This window comes from Papio anubis, chromosome 13 (genome assembly GCF_008728515.1).
Source record: "Papio anubis isolate 15944 chromosome 13, Panubis1.0, whole genome shotgun sequence".
NCBI classification, from domain to species: Eukaryota; Metazoa; Chordata; class Mammalia; order Primates; family Cercopithecidae; genus Papio; species Papio anubis.
This window is the reverse complement of record NC_044988.1, coordinates 7,432-26,829: the sequence shown is the minus strand read 5'-3', so window position 1 is coordinate 26,829 and position 19,398 is coordinate 7,432. Positions and strand designations below refer to the sequence as shown.

At 42.4% G+C, this 19,398-nt stretch overlaps 1 long non-coding RNA gene across 2 annotated transcripts; it reads left to right on the top strand.

The window, feature by feature from the left end:
* Positions 1 to 12,100: 12,100 nt before the first annotated feature.
* Positions 12,101 to 15,831, top strand: LOC103888448. 2 transcript variants are annotated; one of them, XR_004177767.1, is made up of 3 exons: positions 12,101 to 12,137; positions 13,793 to 13,872; positions 15,690 to 15,831. It is a non-coding gene; the product is annotated as an uncharacterized LOC103888448 (long non-coding RNA). The 2 variants fall into 2 exon arrangements; XR_004177766.1 differs by lacking the exon at positions 12,101 to 12,137 and having other exon boundaries at positions 12,381 to 13,872.
* The last annotated feature ends 3,567 nt before the right edge of the window (positions 15,832 to 19,398 follow it).

Genomic DNA, 19,398 nt, shown 5'->3' with positions numbered 1-19,398 from the left:
CTTGATAGATTTAAGTTTGCAGGTTAGAGACATTTTATTGCATAACTTCAACGATATATCACAGTGTACTCTTGACTATGTTTAAATCACAAAAAGCCTTTAATCTACACTCAGTTCTTTGAACTAAAATCTTCAGTTTGAATATGAATTTCACTTAAAGAACATCCCTAGAAATTTTAGAGAGAAAAAGACTTTACTTGCAGATACAATCTGCATTTGCTTTGACAATTAGTTCACATATGTAAAATAAGTCTACCTGTCTGTATGCATAATTAAGATGTAACAGTAGTGTGGTAATGACTTGTTAATTAAAGCAATTAGAATGGTAGTAGATCATGGCACAATGCACCTTAAAAGCCGTGAACAGAATACATCACAAGCTATGATACAATAAATAGTCATTGGGTTGAAAGTAGTTTCCACATATAAAAACACAAAGCATATTTTAGCCCTTTAAATGTTCAGTCAATATTGGTCTTCTTGTAGATGCATTTATGAAACAAACAAACAAAACCACAAAACATATAGCTTACCTGCTTCTCAAAACTTGTTGCACAAAGGATTGAGGGACTTCTCTACCCCAGGACCTATTATTAAAACCAGTAAGTCTGCAGTGAAAATCCTTTATTTGCCTGGAGTGTCATCTGATGTGTCTGTTGCAGGCAGCTGTGGCAGTGGTGGATGGTTCAGCGAGACGGAGCCTGCCCACGTCTGTCCATCCATCAGTGGGCTAGTGTCTCTGTGGCTGTACCTGAGCCTTCTCTACAGCAGTTATGGCATTAGCATGGTATTCAGAATAAATAATATTTGATTCAAACTTCCATTTCAGTATTCATTTTCTGACTAAGTTTGTGTAGCATGCTTAATTTTTCTGAGGCTCAATTTTAGTAATGGTAAAGTTATATCTGCTTAAAAGACAGGGGCACATCCCAATTTTGTGTGCATTTATTTTTTCTTGAGATGGAGTTTTGCTCTTGTTACGCAGGCTGGAGTGCAATGGCGTGATCTCGGCTCACCACAACCTCCACCTCCCGGGTTCAAGGGATTCTCCTGCCTCAGCCTCCTGAGTAGCTGGGATTACAGGTGCCCACCACCACTTCCAGCTAATTTTTTGTATTTTTAGTAGAGATGGGGTTTCGCTATGTTGGCCAGGCTGGTCTTGAACTGACCTCAGATAATCCACCTGCCTAGAGGCCTTCCAAAGTGCTGGGATTACAGGTGTGAGCCACCATGCCTGGCCTCATCCTCAAAAAAGAATGTTTCTAAATTTTGTGTGGGTTTTTTTTTTTAAGTAGAGGAGTAACACTTTATTAAAATGCCACTATCTATGTTCTAACAAATACCTCAATTTCACAATTAAATGTATGTGGGGAGAGAGAGGGAGGGAGGGAGAGAGAGAGACAGAAGGAGGGAGGTGGGGAGAGAGAGAGAGAAGAAAGATATCTCTGGTGTCTCTTCCTTTTCAGATGAAGACCCCAGTCCTAACAGATTAGGGCCTCACCCTTTTGCCCCCATGTTAACCTTTACCTTCTTCTTCTTTCTTCTTTTTTTTTGAGATGGAGTCTTGCTCTGTCGCCCAGGCTGGAGTGCAGTGGCGCAATCTTGGCTCACTGCAAGCTCTGCCTCCCGGATTCATGCCGTTCTCCTTCCTCAGCCTCCCGAGTATCTGGGACTACAGGCGCCCACCACTACCCCTGGCTAATTGTTTGTATTTTTAGTAGAGACCAGGTTTCACAGCGTTAGCCAGGATGGTCTCGATCTCCTGACTTCGTGTTCCGCCCACCTTGGCCTCCCGAAATGCTGGGATTACAGGCGAGAGCCACCACTTTACCTTCTTAAAAGCTCCTTCTCCAAATACAGTCACATTGGGAGATAGAGCTTCAGGTTAGGAATTCTGGGGGGACAAAATTGTCTCCAAAAAAGACACTAATATGAGTGCTCAGATTGCTGGTGAATATGTTCATGTTACAATTATTTTTGCTTCACAGTTTTAGATAATGAATACTTGGATAATATCTGCTGTATTCTAATTTTTTCAACACTTCTTACTTGCAAGGATTGTAAACAGAAGTCTAATGTAATTATTATGTCTGTTTCTCTGTAGACAATGTGTTTGTTCCTCTGCCTTTTAAAAATATTTTATCTTTGTTATAGGTTTTCTACAGTTTGAATATGATATTCCTAGGTATATTTTTAAAATATTCATCCTGCTTGGTGTTCTCTGAGCTTTTTGGATATGTAATTTGGTGTCTGTCATTAATTTGTGTTTTTTTCCTAGTGAAAAAATGAACTTTATAGATTTTACATTCTCAACTTTCACTTATTTTAAAAATGAGAGACAAGACACCTAAACTCCAAGATTTCAGTCCTGAATGCAATAGTACCAGATTTCCAAGTTACATAAGTGAGTTGCATAAACACTACTATTTCAAATGTACCCTATAAGAAACACATGGACATATCTGAGTGGTTTAACCACACAGTGTCATATCAATAAACATCAAAGTATCTGACATGTATTTGTCCATTGAAGGTAAACACAACTCTAAGTATCAAATTAAATTAATCATTTGCCTTTTATAATCTAAATTGGAAACTGAAAAACCGGAAGAATGTAGAGGTAAGTAACTGAAAACGCTCCACTTACTGCACACAAGCCCATCATGACAAAGAATGCTAGAAGTAGCTTTCCTCAGAATAATTGAACATTTGAAATATTATTTTACCAGAAAAGTTAAAGCTTTTAATGTGAAAATCATGGTAAATGACATTTACCATGACATAAGTTAAATGACATTTTAACTTAATAGTAATAGTTAAGTATCTAGCAAATTACAGATTTTGAGCAATTAGTTACCCACATTTCACCAGGACCTTCAGTGAAAGTGTCTGCTCTCAACATTTGACCAGAACCTTCCAGTTCTGAAGTGTCTACTCTTTAGAGTTGCTTTAGCTTTACATATCTGTAAAACCTAAGATTCCTCAATGAGAAGTTATAGTTTATTCTGTACTAGATACACGTAATATATATATAGATTTAGAACAAATGGATGCTTTTTACCTTCAGAGAAAGTACTTTCATTTATACAACATTAGATTTTTTTCACCCATGTGTACGCATGAAAGTGTTTTCCAAATGCACAGGGTCCACTTCCACAAATCTAAAGCAAAAATAGAGGCACACTAATGGATAATAATTTATAGTTGTATGCATTTTTTACCTATGTTTAAAGAAATTCAATTGCCATTTAGACAGAGATGTGACGAACTTGTAACACATTTCTATGACTTGGAAAATTAAAGGTCTAAAAATGTCATAGCTCTGGGCAATTTGCAATTTGTGCATGGGTTCACTCACCCTATGGTCCGTGAACTCCCTTATCCTGCCAGCTGGGGGTACTTTCAGCAAATATGAGACTCAAAAGACTAAGGAAGAAGGGCTCATTTAAATTAGTTCCCCTAAAAGTTGATTCTCATCTTGCAATGAACAGTTTTAATATACTTGTGAGTTAAATTTTAAAGTAATTATAAAGCCATTTACTCTATCATAAATGAATGAAATGTAATTCAGAACCACACTTGAAACAAGTCTTTCATTTTAATGAATGGTATCTTTCATTTATATACAAGGGAATTCAATTGCCAGCAGCATTTAAATATAGAAATAGTCCCATCTTTTCTCTAGTCTCTTGTATAAAGTAGTGCCATTTTTAAATAGGTGTATTTGTTACCCAGCTTTTCAGTAACTACACTATGGGTATCTAATAGATTCAAGAAAAGATTGGAAAATTGAAAAGATTTAGCATTTTAAACATTTGAAAAATGTTGCTACAAAGCATAGATTATGGATGCATTAGTAAAATAAATTCACACCTTATGTGAGAATCATTAAGTTGGTTTAATAATTATATCACAGAAGTATGGGCTCATTAATGTCTATGCCAATTTATGCTAAATAAATGAGAAAGTTTCTGTAGGTAATTCAGCTCTAAGCACCATTAAATACGGTTATGCCAAACAGAACCTGGTTATGTAATACCCAGAATATAAACCTCAGCAAATCCACACTTTTAGAATGACAACACAAGTGAGAGTTAGAATGAGAGGCAATATTTTATTTAAAAGTACCATAGGCTGCTAAGAGTATTCTTTTCTTTAAATAAAAATTTGTGTGGTTGTTAATAATGTACCTTAACACTGGCCCTCCTTGACAGCGGTGTTAGAGATGGTTAGGTGGAACCTATATTACGGAAGTCAGAGTTGCCCATTTCTTTAGTTCAGTGATTAAAATTGAAATTGCTTTTACAGAACAATTGAACTGCTGCTTACAAGGTAAATAGAATACCAACAAGATTCCTGTTGTATTCCCATTATTCTCTAATTAGTATTTTTGCATTTCAACTCTGACCTGACCTTGAGTAGTTCCTTTATTTTTATTTTCAAACATTTTTGTGAGTATATAATAGGCATATATATTTACCAGGTGCGTGAGATGTTTTGATGCAGGCACACAATGTGAACTCATCATATCATGGAGAGCAGGGTATGCATCCCTTCAAGCACGTATCCTTTGTGTTATAATCCAATTACTTTCTTTTTTTTTTTTTTTTTTTTTTGAGACGGAGTCTCGCGCTGTCGCCCAGGCTGGAGTGCAGTGGCGCGATCTCGGCTCACTGCAAGCTCCGCCTCCCGGGTTCACGCCATTCTCCTGCCTCAGCCTCCTGAGTAGCTGGGACTACAGGCGCCCACCACCGCGCCCGGCTAATTTTTTGTATTTTTAGTAGAGACGGGGTTTCACTGTGGTCTCGATCTCCTGACCTTGTGATCCGCCCGCCTCGGCCTCCCAAAGTGCTGGGATTACAGGCGTGAGCCACCGCGCCCGGCCCTAATCCAATTACTTTCTTTTAGTTGTTTTTAAATGTACAATTATTGACTAGAGTCCCCCTGTTGTGCTATCAAATAGTATGTCTTATCCATTCCTTCTGACTATTTTTGTACCCATTACCCATCCCCTGCCTTCCCCCCCAACCCCCTATTACCTATTATGTCCATGAGTTCAATTGTTTTGATTTTTTAGATCCCACAAGTAAGTGACAACATGCAATGTCAGCCTTTCTGTGCCTGGCTTATTTCCCTTAACAGAATGATCTCCAATTCCTTCCATGTTGCTGCAAATGACTGAATCTCTTTCTTTTTTATGGCTGAATAATACTCCACTGTATATATCTACCGCATTTTCTTTAATACATTAATTTGTTGATGGACACTTAGGTTGCTTCCAAATCTTAGCTATTGTTAACAGTGGTACAACCAACATGGAAGTGCAGATATTTCTTAGATATAGTCATTTCCTATTTTGGGGGTATATACCCAGCAGTGGGATTACTGGATCATGTGGTACCTCTATTTTCAGTGTTTAGAGGAACCTCCAAACTGCTCTCCCCCATGGCTGTACCAGTAGTACCTTAAAATGCAAATGCAACTGGTAAAAAAAACAAGACAGCATGTAGTATTTGCACTTACAAATCCTACCAGTTTCATAACAATCTGCATTTTTTTTTTTTTTTTTTTTTGTCCTTGGAAGAGTAACCACTTAATAAAACAGATACATAAAAGCGCAATATTCCTTCCTTTGCATGGCATCCAGGAATGGTGAATGCAAAGAAACAGTCATCCCTTCTCTTCCCCCCACTTCTAGTCTCCCGAAATAGGGACGCCAGGTCAGACAGGTAGAGGAGAGAAATGGGGCACAGGGTAAGATATGATGAATCTCCTAAAAAGAAATCCACTTTCCCCAGAATGCTAGCCTGATGGGAACTCCGCCCCATCCATTCCAACCTAGTAAGGATAATTTAGTTTGTATTTTCTGGTCTCACTTCCTTACATCTAGTGTTCTTTTTTCGTTTCTGTTATTAAATTTCAGAAGACAAACCTTGGCATTTTCTAAAAGAAATTATTTTTACCTAAATACATTGGACTTTGGGCTTAATTTGAAGGAATAGGATAAACGGCCTTTAGGAGAGCGTTCCTCCTCCTCCTCTTCCAGTGGTTGCTCTGGGTCCCTGAAAGAGGGTGTGATGTGAACCATCTGGGTTGTGAAGTGGATTTTGTTGAGCCTGTGTTTTTTAAGTCCATTAGTCCTGCCCGAGGCTGTGTGCCCTGGAATCCTTGGTTTCGCCTCTGGACCACCTTCAGCCAAGTGGTGACGGTGAAGAGGGTCCCCCCATCCTCCAGGATGTGTGAGAGTTTGTAGGTGATGAGATGGAGGGGGCACCTTTCAAATCTTCAGCACCCACCCCCGCTGCTGGCGGTGCTCTCCCCGTCGTCCTCGTCCAGGACTCCCAGCAGGTTCTCGGATCTCCTCTGCGATGCTCTAACTCACACACTGGGAGGCCCTTTTCCCAGTGTAGTCCCCAATGTCCATATCGGCGTCCTAGGGCCCCACTAGCCGCTTCACCATCTCCAAGGTACACGGCTGCCACGTGCAGGGCGCTGCAGCCCTGCGGGTCCCGGCCTTGCTGTTCCAGGCAGCGGAGCCTCCTTGGGGACGCCGACCAGCACGGCCAGAAGCTCCCGCCCGCGGTGCCAGGCGGCCGGCACAGGAGCCACCCTCGAAGCCGTCCACTCCCCATGGAAGGCCGCGAGCAGCCCCCCGCGCTCCCGGGTCCGGCTCACCCAGCCCCGCAGACGGGAGGCCAGCGCGGGGCCGCCGGAGTCACTGGCCTCTGGCGCGTCCTCCCCGGAGCAGCTCCCCGGCTGCTGCCTCCAGGACACGCCTCCCCTCCGGGCGCCCCGCGCTGCCCCTTCTCCAGTCGCGCAAGCTCCGGCGGAACTGACGGCCTCGGGGCGGCGGCTCTGGGGGGGCTGCCCTGTCCGCCTCCCGGCAGCCGCGGGTCCCAGGTCCCAGGTCCCAGGTCCCAGGTCCCCGTCTGGGGCAGGCGCTGGTGCAGCCGGGAGTCCCTCCTGCGTCCCCGCGGCTCAGGGCGGCCCGTGCGGGGACCGGGCTCCCCTCGCCCGGCTGGGCCCTTCCCGTGGAGCGCCTGGGACGCTGTCTCGGGGAGGGCGCGGCGGCTCCTGCGCTCCGTGGTCCGTGGACGCGGGACGGGCCCCGGGGGAGGCCCCGCCAGAGCCTCTTCCTGAGACGCGGGTACCCGGCGCCATCGGCTGGGTCGGTGCCGTGGCCACAGCGTCCACCCGGAGACACATTTAAACAGTTTTATTCTCCTGTTTAGTCTTATTTTTATTTTTTTCATTCCAGAAACCATTACTACTATGCAAAAAAGTAAACATATCTAGTTTAAATAATAATTTGATACGGTCAGGTGGGGATGAGTGCACACGTGTGTGTACACACAACACAGGCTCTGAACGGGATATTTTGGCGGAGCGGAGGGATAAGGCTTTTATTTTGTTGTTGTGTTGAGTTAGAATCTCCCTTCTCACAATTAAATAATGTAAATCAGGAGTTTTGTTAAAGCTAATTTGTACAGCTAGGCAACATCTTTTCCCCATATATTTATACATATACACTCATCTCTAATATTTGCACTTATTACTTCATCTAAAAGAGCTTGGAAAAAGAGTCCTAAGTCCTTGGCTAGGTTAAGGTAAACATCTATATTTTAAAGTAATAAAAACACTTGCTATGGACAGAGACATACAGACACTGTGGGTGAAGCTGATTGATGTTCCACTGAAGGAAATGACATGGGGTTTTCTGAGGGAAAGCCCAGCATGCTACAAGGAGAGGGGAGGTCCCGGGAGGGAACTGTAGTCAGCATTAGGATCTAAGTGTCAAACAACCAAAAACAAGTAAAAAATGGCAGTAGTATGTTTTCACCTGTTAGTAATAACCCTGAATATCAATGAATTAAATTAAATTAAGTAGGAGTGGCTGAATGGATTAAAAGACAGGACCCAATTATATACTGCCTACAAGAAACTCAGCTCACCTATGAAGACTTACATAGACAAAGTGAAGGGATCATGAAAGATATCCCACACAAATGGAAACAGAAAAGCAGGAGTAGCTATACTTAGATAAAATAGAATTTAAGTCAAAAAAAGAAAAAATAAAAATAAGTATATAATCAGAAAGAAATAAACAGCAGCCTAACAAATAAAAGTGCATATGCAACCAACACTCAAGCACCTAAATACAGAAGCAATATTAACAGACCTTAAAGGACAAATGGACTGCAATATAATAATAGAGAACCTCCACACTCCACTATAACCAACACCCCACTATCGTCAATGAACAGATCATCCAGACAACAAAATATCATCAGTTAAACTTTATATGAATGGACCTAATAGATATTTACACAGCTTTCCATTCCACAACTGCACAATGCACATTCTACTGAGTAGCACATGGATTATTCTCCAGGACAGACTATGTGTTAGGCCAAAAAACAAGTCACAACACATCTTTAAAAACTGAATTCATGTCAAGTATCTTTTCTGACCACAGTGGAATAGTATTATAAATCAATAACAGGAGGAACTTTAAAAACTATACAAATATACGGAAATTAAAATACATGCTCATGAACAACTGATAAATAAAAAAAGAAAAAGGAAATTAAATATTTATTGAAACAAATAAGAATAGAAACACAACATAACAAATCCTGTGGGATTCAGCAAAGGCAGCTGTAAGAGGAAAAGTGCATACCTATAAATGCCTACAAATCAGAAAAGTAGAAAGATCTCAAATAGCCAACCTGACAATACAGCTCCAGTAATGAGTACAACAAGAAAAATCAAATGCTACAATGAGTAGAAAAAATATCTTACAGATTAAAGGAGAAATTGTAAAAATAGAAACAAAAACTACAAAAAGTCAAAAAACAAAGAGCTGGGGTATTTTAGAAAACTCAAAACTGACAAGCTTTAACTAGACTAAGGATAAGAAAAAAATCATAGATGAAAAAGGAGACATTACAGCTGACCCTAACAGTTAGAGTTAGGGTCAGGGTCAGGGTTCAGGGTCAGGGTCAGGGTTCGGGTTCGGGTGTGGGTCAGGGTCAGGGTCACGGTCAGGGTCAGGGTCAGGGTTTAGGGTTCGGGTTAGAGTTAGGGTCAGGGTCAGGGTCAGGGTTTAGGGTTCGGGTACAGGTTCGGGTGCAGGTTCGGGTTCGGGTTAGGGTATGGGTTAGAGTTCGGGTTCATGTTCGGGTTAGGGGTAGGGTAGGGTTAGGGTTAGGGGTTAGGGTTAGGGTTAGGTTTAGGGTTGGGGTTAGGGTTAGGGTTTAGGGTTAGGGTTGGGGTTGGGGTTGGGTTTGGGGTTGGATTTAGGGTTGGGGTTGGGGCTAGGGTTGTTTTAGTGTCAGGTTTCGGGTTATGGTTGGGCTTAGGGTTAGGTTAGGGTTAGGAAATTTCTCGACCTGTCAACCTTTGTTATTAACTGAGCGGGAATTAGGAGAGGAGCCTGGTCCTCTCCACACTCCCCAGCAGGTACGCCGCCCATGTTCCTGTGGTGAACAGCGGTTCCTGTATGGTTGACAGGGCTGGACCAAGTAGCTGTGAAATTTCTTCTGAAGAAAACGCACAGGAGGACGCGGGTGAGCTCAGTGGAGGAGGGGCACTACCCCAGGGGACGTCCACATACATGGACTTGTGAACCCCGAATATCTGAGATGGTCTCAATTTAGAAAGTTTATTTTGCGAAGGTTGAGGACGCACGCCCATGACACAGCCTCAGGAGGTCTTGACGACATGTGCCCAAGGTGGTCAGGACACAGCTTGGTTTTATACATTTTAGGGAGACAGGAGACGTCAATATATATAAGATGAACGTTGGTTCTGTCGGGAAAGGCGGGACAACTCGAAGCAGGGAGGGGGATTCCAGGTCACAGGTAGATGAGAGACAAACTGTTGTATTCTTTTGGGTTTCTGAATAGCCTCCCCAAAGGAGGCCATCAGATATGCACTTATCTCAGTGAGCAGAGGGGTGACTTTGAATAGAAGGGGAGGCAGGTTTGCCCTAAGCAGTTCCCAGCTTTTTTCCCTTTAGATTAGTGATTTTTGGGCCCTCAGATTCATTTTCCTTTCACAGACTAAGCAGCTTTAGGAACTGAAAGGTTCATGAGGCTATAAGGAAGAGTCGAGTTGCTCCAGGTGAGCCTGGGCCACAACAACATGCAGGACCTGGGCGCCCATGAGGGGCTCCTGGGAGGGTTCGGGAAAGGGAGCCGTGAACCCTGACTATCTGAGATGGTTTCAGGTGATTTAGAAGGTTGATTTTGCCAAGGCTGAGGACGTGCACCCGTGACAGCCTCAGGAGATCCTGACGACAAGTGCCCAAGGTGGTCAGGGCACAGCTTGGTTTTAGGGAGACATGAGACGTCAGTCAATACATGTCAGAAGTACCTTGCTTCCATCCAGAAAGGTGGGGACAACTGGAAGCAGGGAGGGGGCTTCCAAGGTCACAGGTAGGTGAGAGACAAATGTTGCGTTGTTCTGAGTTTCTGGTTAGCCTCTCCAAAGGAGGCGATCGGATGTGCACCTATCTTAGTGAGGAGATAGGTGATTTGGAGTAGAATGAGAGGCAGGTTTGCCTTGAGCCGTTCCCAGCTTGGCTTTTCCCTTTAGCTTAGTAATCTTGGGGCCCCAAGATTTTCTTTTCACAGAGCCTATGACTAGATTTGCATGTTTAGATCCTGCGAGGAGGCTGCTGCACACGTGCAGAAGTCATGCTGGTGGCCTGGACTCCGAAGGGAGAGAAGTGGGTTTGAGAGACATTTAGGAGGTAGGATTGCCAGGGCCTTGGTGATAGCTTGGATGTGGAGGGCGGAGCAGGAGGGGTGTCAAGCAGATATTGCTCTTAGATTACCACCTGGGATATTAGGGAGAGTGAGTGGGCTGTTTTTTCTTTGTTAGGCAGAACTTGGTTTTGTGGTGCAGTAGGGTGCCTCAAACCAAAGGCCTGACTTCCTCGTACAGGCCAGACCCCACATGGCTGTTCCTGTGACTGCCAGGCCACTTTGAGGCTGAGAGAGGTGGTTTTGTCTGGCCTTTGCCCTGCACGTGTTTACGAATGACTTCTCTGTGTTGGCAGATTTGGGGGTCCACCAGATAGGATCCTGTGAAGACACCTCAAAGGTCTTTAGTCCAATTTATAAAACATCTTTTTGTTCATTATATCATGTCCACAATCAAAGATGAATAAAATATACAGAGGTTTATTTAGTGAATAAGGTTGATGGTGCACCTGTGCTAGGCAGTGTTTTAGTTCGTTGAGACACCAAGGGGTTGAGACAATCCTTTACCTTGGAGTTTTGTGTCTGTAAGTCCTGCTGTTGAGAGCTGTGTGTGTTAAAATGTCTGATTTGGGCAGGTGAGATCTGGGCCATCTATAAGGTTAGGTGAGAGGAGGTTGGTCTGTAAGGTTAGGTGAGAGGAGGTTGGTCTGTAAGGTTAGGTGAGTGGAGGTTGGTCTGTAAGGTTAGGTGAGAGGAGGTTGGTGTCCAGCAAGTATCCAGTGCCCCATCAACATCCCAGTTCTCGTCCACCAATCTTCCAGTTCTAGGACTGATGCGGAGGCCCTCAGAGCGACTTCAGAGGAGAAGTAGTGTGCTCTTTGGCTGTCTGTTTTGGAGTGTAAATTGTAAATCCTCTGCAAACAAGAAGTTGGAAACAAGTAGCGTTTCAGCTTGAGTTTCTTGTTAATGGCTTGCAGTTGTATGAACCAGAGCATGTATACCACAGGGCAACACGAGGGTCCCTCCATCACCATTTCTCCCAGTGGCCTAGGTGGGGATTGAAACAGAATAATGTGTGCAGCCTCATTGTGTGAAAGTCCAGTACTTTGTGCTCGGAGTGTCATCAGGGAAGGGCCCCGACTTTTGAAGGCTGCTGCGTCTCGCTCTGTGATAGGAGGCACAACGTGGCCTTGGTCTTACGAAGACCTTGGGTGCCACAGTTCACTTCAGCCCTGATGAGCCTGATGCAGGCGCTGGGCCCTGGTTCTGGAGGTGAGAATACACCCTGGGCTTCCACTGCATGGCTGCCCTGTGAGCATCCGGGTGCTTATTTGGGGACTGATACGGAGTCCTGTGCCAGATGCAGTGGTGCACACCTGGGAACCAAGGGTCCCTGCTTCTACTGGAGAATCTGGACAGATGTAAAAGGTAAGAAAGGCTGGGGGTAGGGGTTAGGGTTAAGGTTAGGCTTGGGGCTGGAGTTGGGATTGTGTTTAGGGTTAGGGTTAGGGTTAGGTTTGGGGTTGTGTTTAGGGTTATGATTAGGGTTTAGTGTTAGGGGTTAGGGTTTTAGCATTAGCGTTTTAGGGTTATGGTTAGGGGTTAGGGTTGGGGTTATGGTAAGGTGTTAAAGGTTAGGGTTAAGGTTTAGGGTTAGGGTTGGGGTTATGGTAAGGTGTTAAAGGTTAGAGTTAAGGCTTAGGGTTAGGGTTGGGGTTAAGGGTAAGGGTTACAGCTTTTAGGGTTAGGGTGCTTGGCAAAATGGGTCCACCCTCTCCCAGGTAACCCTGGCTCTAGGCCCTCTTTTATGTCCTGGCCTGCCCCACCAGTCCCCTGGAGCCCTCTGCTGACGCTGTATGTTCTTACTTGTAAGTGGGCCATAAGATATGATGATGATTCCAAAGCCTAAGAATGATAAGTGGGCTTTGGGGACTTAGGGGGAAAGTTGAGAGGGAGGTGAGGGATATAACCCTACACATTGGGTACATTGTACTCTGCTTGGGCTATGGGTGACCAAAATCTCAGAAACCATCAATAAAGAACTTTAGCATTTAACCAAAACCACCTGTTCCCCAAAACTACTGAAATAAAATAAAATAAAATAAAATAAAATAATAACAACAGGTATCTTATTCCTTTGGTATACCACATGGCCTAGCTCAAGAATTTACTAAATACTTGTAAAATATAAGAATCGATGGAACAACTGGGTAAGCACAGCTCATGCAGAGATATCCAGCCATTTCAGAAGTGTTAAGGTTCAAAGCAGTGTTCCCTGCACAGGCCCTGCGGTACTGCCTTTTTGGGGAGGCACTGCCATCTCAAGCCTCCTTGTTTGTGGCTCATGTTCTAACCCTCACACAGCACATGCTTGTCTTTAAAAGCATCAAGGTGAAATAAACCACATGTTAATCAAGGTAGAATAAGTGGGCAGAGAGCCCACATAATTTAGTTGTATAATAGTAAACTTCTGCTGCATATTTAAAGGAAAATAGACAAGATAATATTTTTTATAAAAAGTGCAAATTATTTCACTGTTTCTGAATACTTACTGCTAAAACTCCACACTGAAGCACTGCCCAGAATGGTGGCCTGTGAAGTGGTCTCAGTCTAGGACACGTTATTCCTCTTCTTTAAAAACTGCACCACTTTCAGACAGACTCTCAGGCAAAGACACAGAAAATTATCTCATTATTAGATTCGTGATCTTTTAGAGGTTTCCTATCACTGAGGTCATCTGAGCCAGTAGTTTTCAAAATGAGTTGATGGCTTCATATCCTAAAATGTTGCATTTAAATTCTAGTTAAAAATAGTTTACTGTATTTTTCCATTCTAAGACAGATTTTTTTTTATGCTTTACTTTTTCTGGAATTAGCATGCATCTTACAATTGATACACTGCATTAAATATGATGAGATCTCTTCTGTTCTTCTAAAAAATTATCAATACATTTGTGATGAATATTGATTTAATAGCATCTCAGAATTTAAAACATCCAGGTTACAATCATTAAGTCTTCTACAATATTTAGATACAAGAAGGTCATATTTCTTTCTTTTTATAAGTCAAATTATATCTAGCAGAAACTCACATGTGTGAAGATATGGAAGATTCCAATTCATGGAGGTTCCTCATCATATTCTGTGCCAGACACTGGAGGCGGGTATGGTGGCACTTCATGCTCCTCACCTTCCTGTCTCACTACTTTTCCTGTGACTGCCAACTGCTGGCCCTTTACTCTGAAGGGGGTGAGAAGACCACTGCCCTGGCACTGGGGAGGGGATGCTCCTCACAGCACAGGAAGTGCCAGGAAGGCAGCCGTCACATGCCGGAACCTTGGCCACACCAACCACATCTGGGGACCTGCATGTGACTAGGGCCTAGCCCATTAGGAATGCTACTCTTCTGGAAATATCTCTCCGGTATCTTCATTTTGTTTTCCCATTGGCTAGTCCAGCTTAACCCCTTAGATGATTCTAGATCTCCCCTGAAAATACCTAGGTGAGAGTTATCCAGGCAAATTCTCTTTTCCTCCTTTAAAACCATAAAGGCCATATGCATGTGTGTGTGTGTGTGTGTGTGTGTGTTACAGAGAGGCCTAATCTGCAAAAGCACAGCTTGGCCTTCAGGAAATAGATGGGAAAAGGGAAAAGGGCTGCTTTATTATTTCCTTGTGCCTTCAAAGCACACACAAAGAAAATATCAGTTAGTACTTTCTCTAGTAATTCCATCTGTAACATTGAGCATTTAAAAGTTGTTATAATACATTTAAATACCTTGCCCATACAAGCGCATTATAAAATGTAGCATTAATGAGACAATTAAATGTCCCAACTTAACCTGTCTTCTTGTAAGCCGTGAAATAAATTTCTCCCACTATCTCTATGAATATGTTTACCATTTGTGCAAATATACCAGTGAATAGAGATAGTAGACAATTTTTATTTTGACAGCAATCCACTCGTAAAATTACACACAAAAATTCTGCTATAACCTATGTGCATTGGCAGATGCAATTAAATGTGAGCCAAGACCCATTTGTTCATGCATGTGTTTTTATGATTTTGTCTGTTCCTTTTTTGACTTATATTTATAATACAGAATGTGAGAAGAGGTAGCGCTTTGTAGTTATTTAGCTGTAAGACATAGAAAATTGTTCTAGAACCTTTAAAAAGCAGTTGCAGGAATGTTTTTAAAGTCCCCGAAATTATAAGTCAAGATATTATTTTAAATTATTATTCTTTGAAACTACTTTTCTGTATATACCAAGATTTATCAATAATATATAAACAAAGTAGGAAAGTATGGTTACCATATTTTATAATGGCACCTCATGTTGCTTATTTCTTTTATAATTAAGTCATAAATTGAGCTCACAAAAATATTTATATTAATAAAATGATTATCATTGGTAATGTTTGAGTTTTTCTTGTACATTTTTATGTAACAACAAAAAAGTTTTTACTATTAAAAATGGTTTTTAAAAAATTGGAGCAAGCCTAACCTTCATTTTATAAATACAATAACCTGAGGCTCATCAGGGCTGGTGACTCTCACAGGCGCACACCCAGCATTGCTGGATATCGGCTCAGGATCCAGAATGAATTTGAACAATTCATGCTAAATTAATAAATGTACTTTAAAATAGGCCCATATTAATCCCAAAGTAACTAAACCCGTGGAATTTGTAAAAGAAGGTGTTTATGAATGAGGACATGGCCTTTTGACATTAGTTCTGATTCTCCCCTTTCTAAAAGAATCTACAGTCTCTATTTTCCCATTACGAGATTTCAGAGGAGAGCCTGGTGGCACTTACAGCAGACATCACAGATGTCTGAGTGTTTCGGTTGAGGACGGTAAAGGCTTTGTTTGTTTCATAAAACCTTTGTTTTCCAGGGGAGAAAACACAGGTTGAGTCTAAAGTCAATCCTCCCATTGAAATATTTTAATGACGCTGAAAAAGGTGGTTGTGTTTCGCAGGTGCAAGCGGAGCCGTGCAGTCCTGACTTCTGAGTGGAGCTAGAGGAGAATTATGTTAACGTGTTTGCACTCCTTGCTCAATTTTTAAATATAAATATACTTAAGCACTGCTTTTTAATGAGAATAAAATAGTTAAACAATGTTTATGCACCTATTTTAGTTATTACATTCTCTAAGCTATTTTTATCCTCACAACCATGGAAGCACTCCACCATCTCCATTTCAGAAAGTAGACAGTAACTGAACAAAACTGTCCACTTTTAAAAAACATGATTTATTTCATTATGAAAGTTCATAGTTGATGTAATTAATACCTTTTTGTGGTCCTAATTCAATGGGTGTGGGCATCTGCACACTGTTGTGGGTCCACCGTTGTGGTGAAATCGCACACAGTGGTCTCATTGCCCTAAGCAGCCAGGGCTCTCTGCCTATCCATCCTTTCCTCTCCCCAACCCCTGTCAACCATTGATTGTTTTCCTATCTATGTAATTTTCCCTTTTCCAAAATGTCATGTAATTGGAATCATACAGTATGTAGCCTTTTTGGCTTCTTTCACTTAGTGGTATGCATTTTGGGTCCCTGTGTGCCTTTTCATGATTAGATAGCTCATTTATTTTCTCACTGAATGATATTCCATTGCCTGTAGGTACCAGAATTTATTTATCCATTCACCTACTGAAGGACATGTTGGTTGCCTCCAGTTTCTGGTAATCCTGAGTAAAGCTCTGAACATTTGTGTGCAAGTTTGTGTGTGGACATAACTCTTGAAGGAATGACAAGGAAAGGTGTATTTGCCTGATCCCAGGAATCCATATAAACATCCATGATAACCCCACCTTTTTTTTTAAATGTATGATTTGGATGAAACAAGAGAATGAGACTGACCGTTGCTGAGTCCCTGCTGCAGTCCCAACACAGCTGGAGACACCTTGCTCTCCTGCTCTCCTTATTTTGTTGATGCTTATGAGGATCATGTTGTCTGAGGAAGACGGTTCCCATCCAACTCTGCCCCTGGTGTGTCACGTGCCGGCCTTGTCAACACACACGAGAACCTGATGGGGTGAGTGTTATAACCCCATCTATAGAAAAGGAAACGTCTCTAAAGTCTTTAGCATCTTGCCCGAATTCGGACACTTAGCAGAGGCCTGAGTTTAGATGCAGCCCCGTCTTGCTCTTTCACAGCCTCAACACCACATGCCTTGGGTGACCCACACAGTGAGTCACTGACAGCCCTCGTGGTTGGCCTGTGGCACAGCACGGAGCCAAACGGCCCACTGACCTTTTCAGACATTCAGGCAATTTGTGATGGAGCGTATGCGGTCACTCCCAGTTAGTTCTGTTGTTCAGTTTAATAGAATATCTAATTCTATGTTTATTATGAATAAAGGGAGATTTCTTGTGGGTTTTTTTTAATTTTTTTTTTTTGAGACGGAGTCTTGCTCTGTTGCCCAGGCTGGAGTGCAGTGGCGTGATCTGGCTCACTGCAAGCTCCACCTCCCAGGTTCACGCCATTCTCCTGCCTCAGCCTCCCGAGTAGCTGGGAATACAGGCGTCTGCCACCACGCCTGGCTTTTTTGTATTTTTAGTAGAGATGGGTTTCATCGTGTTAGCCAAGAAGGTCTCGATCTGCTGACGTCATGATCCGCCCACCTCGGCCTCCCAAAGTGCTAGGATTACAGGCGTGAGCCACTGAGCCCGGACTCTTGTGGTTTTTAAGAATATGAAGCATATCTATTTTGCCTACAAGTTGGAAGTTCCAATACTACAGGAAGCATAAGAGCAGGTTATAATGATGGGTCTTTTATAAGACTGAATTCACATCAAACTGAATCAGTAACTCCAGCCATATGAGCAGGGTGAGACATTAAACATTTAATGAAAAGAATTCCTTTCTTAGGTCACAGCAAGGACTAGATATATCTAATTATGCCCAGTAAGATGTATTGTGATATTTACAGTTAATCACTCATTTAATTCAAAGGGTATTTATTAATCGTCTGCTCTGGGCATAACATCAATCGAAAGCAATGTGTTCACATGGAAAAAAAGACTTACCTGAGGTGGCTGGGCGCAGTGGCTCATGCCTGTAATCCCAGCACTTTGGGAGGCTGAGGCAGGTGGATCACCTGAGATTGGGAGTTTGAGACCAGCGCGACCAACATGGAGAAACTCCATCTCTACTAAAAATACAAAATTAGCTGGGCGTGCTGGTGCATGCCTGTAATCCTAGCTACTCAGGAGGCTGAGGCGGGAGAATCGCTTGAACTTGAGAAGAGGAGGTTGCAGTGAGCCGAGATTGTGCCACTGCACTCCAGCCTGGGCAACAAGAGTGAAACTCCATCTCAAAAAAACAAAAACAAAAACAAAACTTACTTGAGGCTCTAAGTCAACTTTCCACAACCAGCACACATTTCTAATTTGAAATATATATCTAAAGCTTTGAATGCATAAATAGCTATCCCAATCTAGAACTAAGTCAATAGTTGCTTTGAATTGTTTAAATTATCCTGGGAATCGGAAAGATATGTCTACATGAAACAATAAAGGTTATATTAGAATTAGTAAACTTTAGAAGACCATTTTAATCTTAATATATAAACATACTACCTAGGCACACTGCTTAAATATATCTGCAACCTACTATTTTTAGATTTAAGTAAATCATTAAACTTTAAAGTTGGAAAAGATTCCAGTGTTAGAGCTCTAGACTGTAAATCCAGTGTTAGAGCTCTAGACTGTAAATCCTGAATGTTTTTCTAAAATTTTCGAGTTTTTACCTGGAAATACAGATTTTCCATGTCTCTAACAACTGCAAGAAATTTCACTTGGAGTCTGCACATAGTCAACTATGTGATGGCAACATCAGTGTAATAGATACTGTCACAAACATCCTGTGACTTTTATATGTATGTTTTAAAATACTTTAAGTTCTGGGATACATGTGCAGAATGTGCAGGTTTGTTACATAGGTATACACGTGCCATGGTGGTTTGTTGCACCCATCAGCCCATCATCTAAATTAGGTATTTCTCCTAATGCTATCCTTCCCCTAGCCCCCAACCCCACAACAGGCCCTGGTGTGTGATGTTCCCCTCCCTGTGTCCATTTGTTCTCATTGTTCAACTTCCACTTATGAGTGAGAACGTGTGGTGTTTGGTTTTCTGTTCCTGTGTTGGTTTGCTGAGGATGATGGTTTCCAGCCTCATCCATGTGCCTGCAAAGGACATGAACTCATTGTTTTCTATGGCTCCATAGTATTCCATGGTGTATATGTGCCACATTTTCTTTATGCAGTCCCCAGCTAACTTTTGTATTTTTAGTAGAGATGGGGTTTCACCATGTTGGCCTGGCTGGCCTCAAACTCCTGGCCTCAAGAGATTTACCCGCCTTGGCCTCCCAAAGTGCTGGGATTACAGGCGTGAGCCACCACGCCCAGCTGAGGTCAAGTTTTGGAGTTTTATCTTGTTCTTTTATTGGGCCTTGTTTCTCTGTTTGTTTGTGTGCCTTGTAACTTTTTTTTTTAACCGAGATTTGAATATCTAAAAAACGAATACCTCTTACAGTCTTTGCATACTGGCTTTATGCAGAGGAAGACCTTCACCAATCGCCTAGCTGGAGTTCTAAAACTTCTTGAACCTGTTTTGATCTCTTGCTCTTCCTGGCATCTGGCTGCAGAACTGCGGCTCTAGTGTGCTTCTTCCCTCTGTTT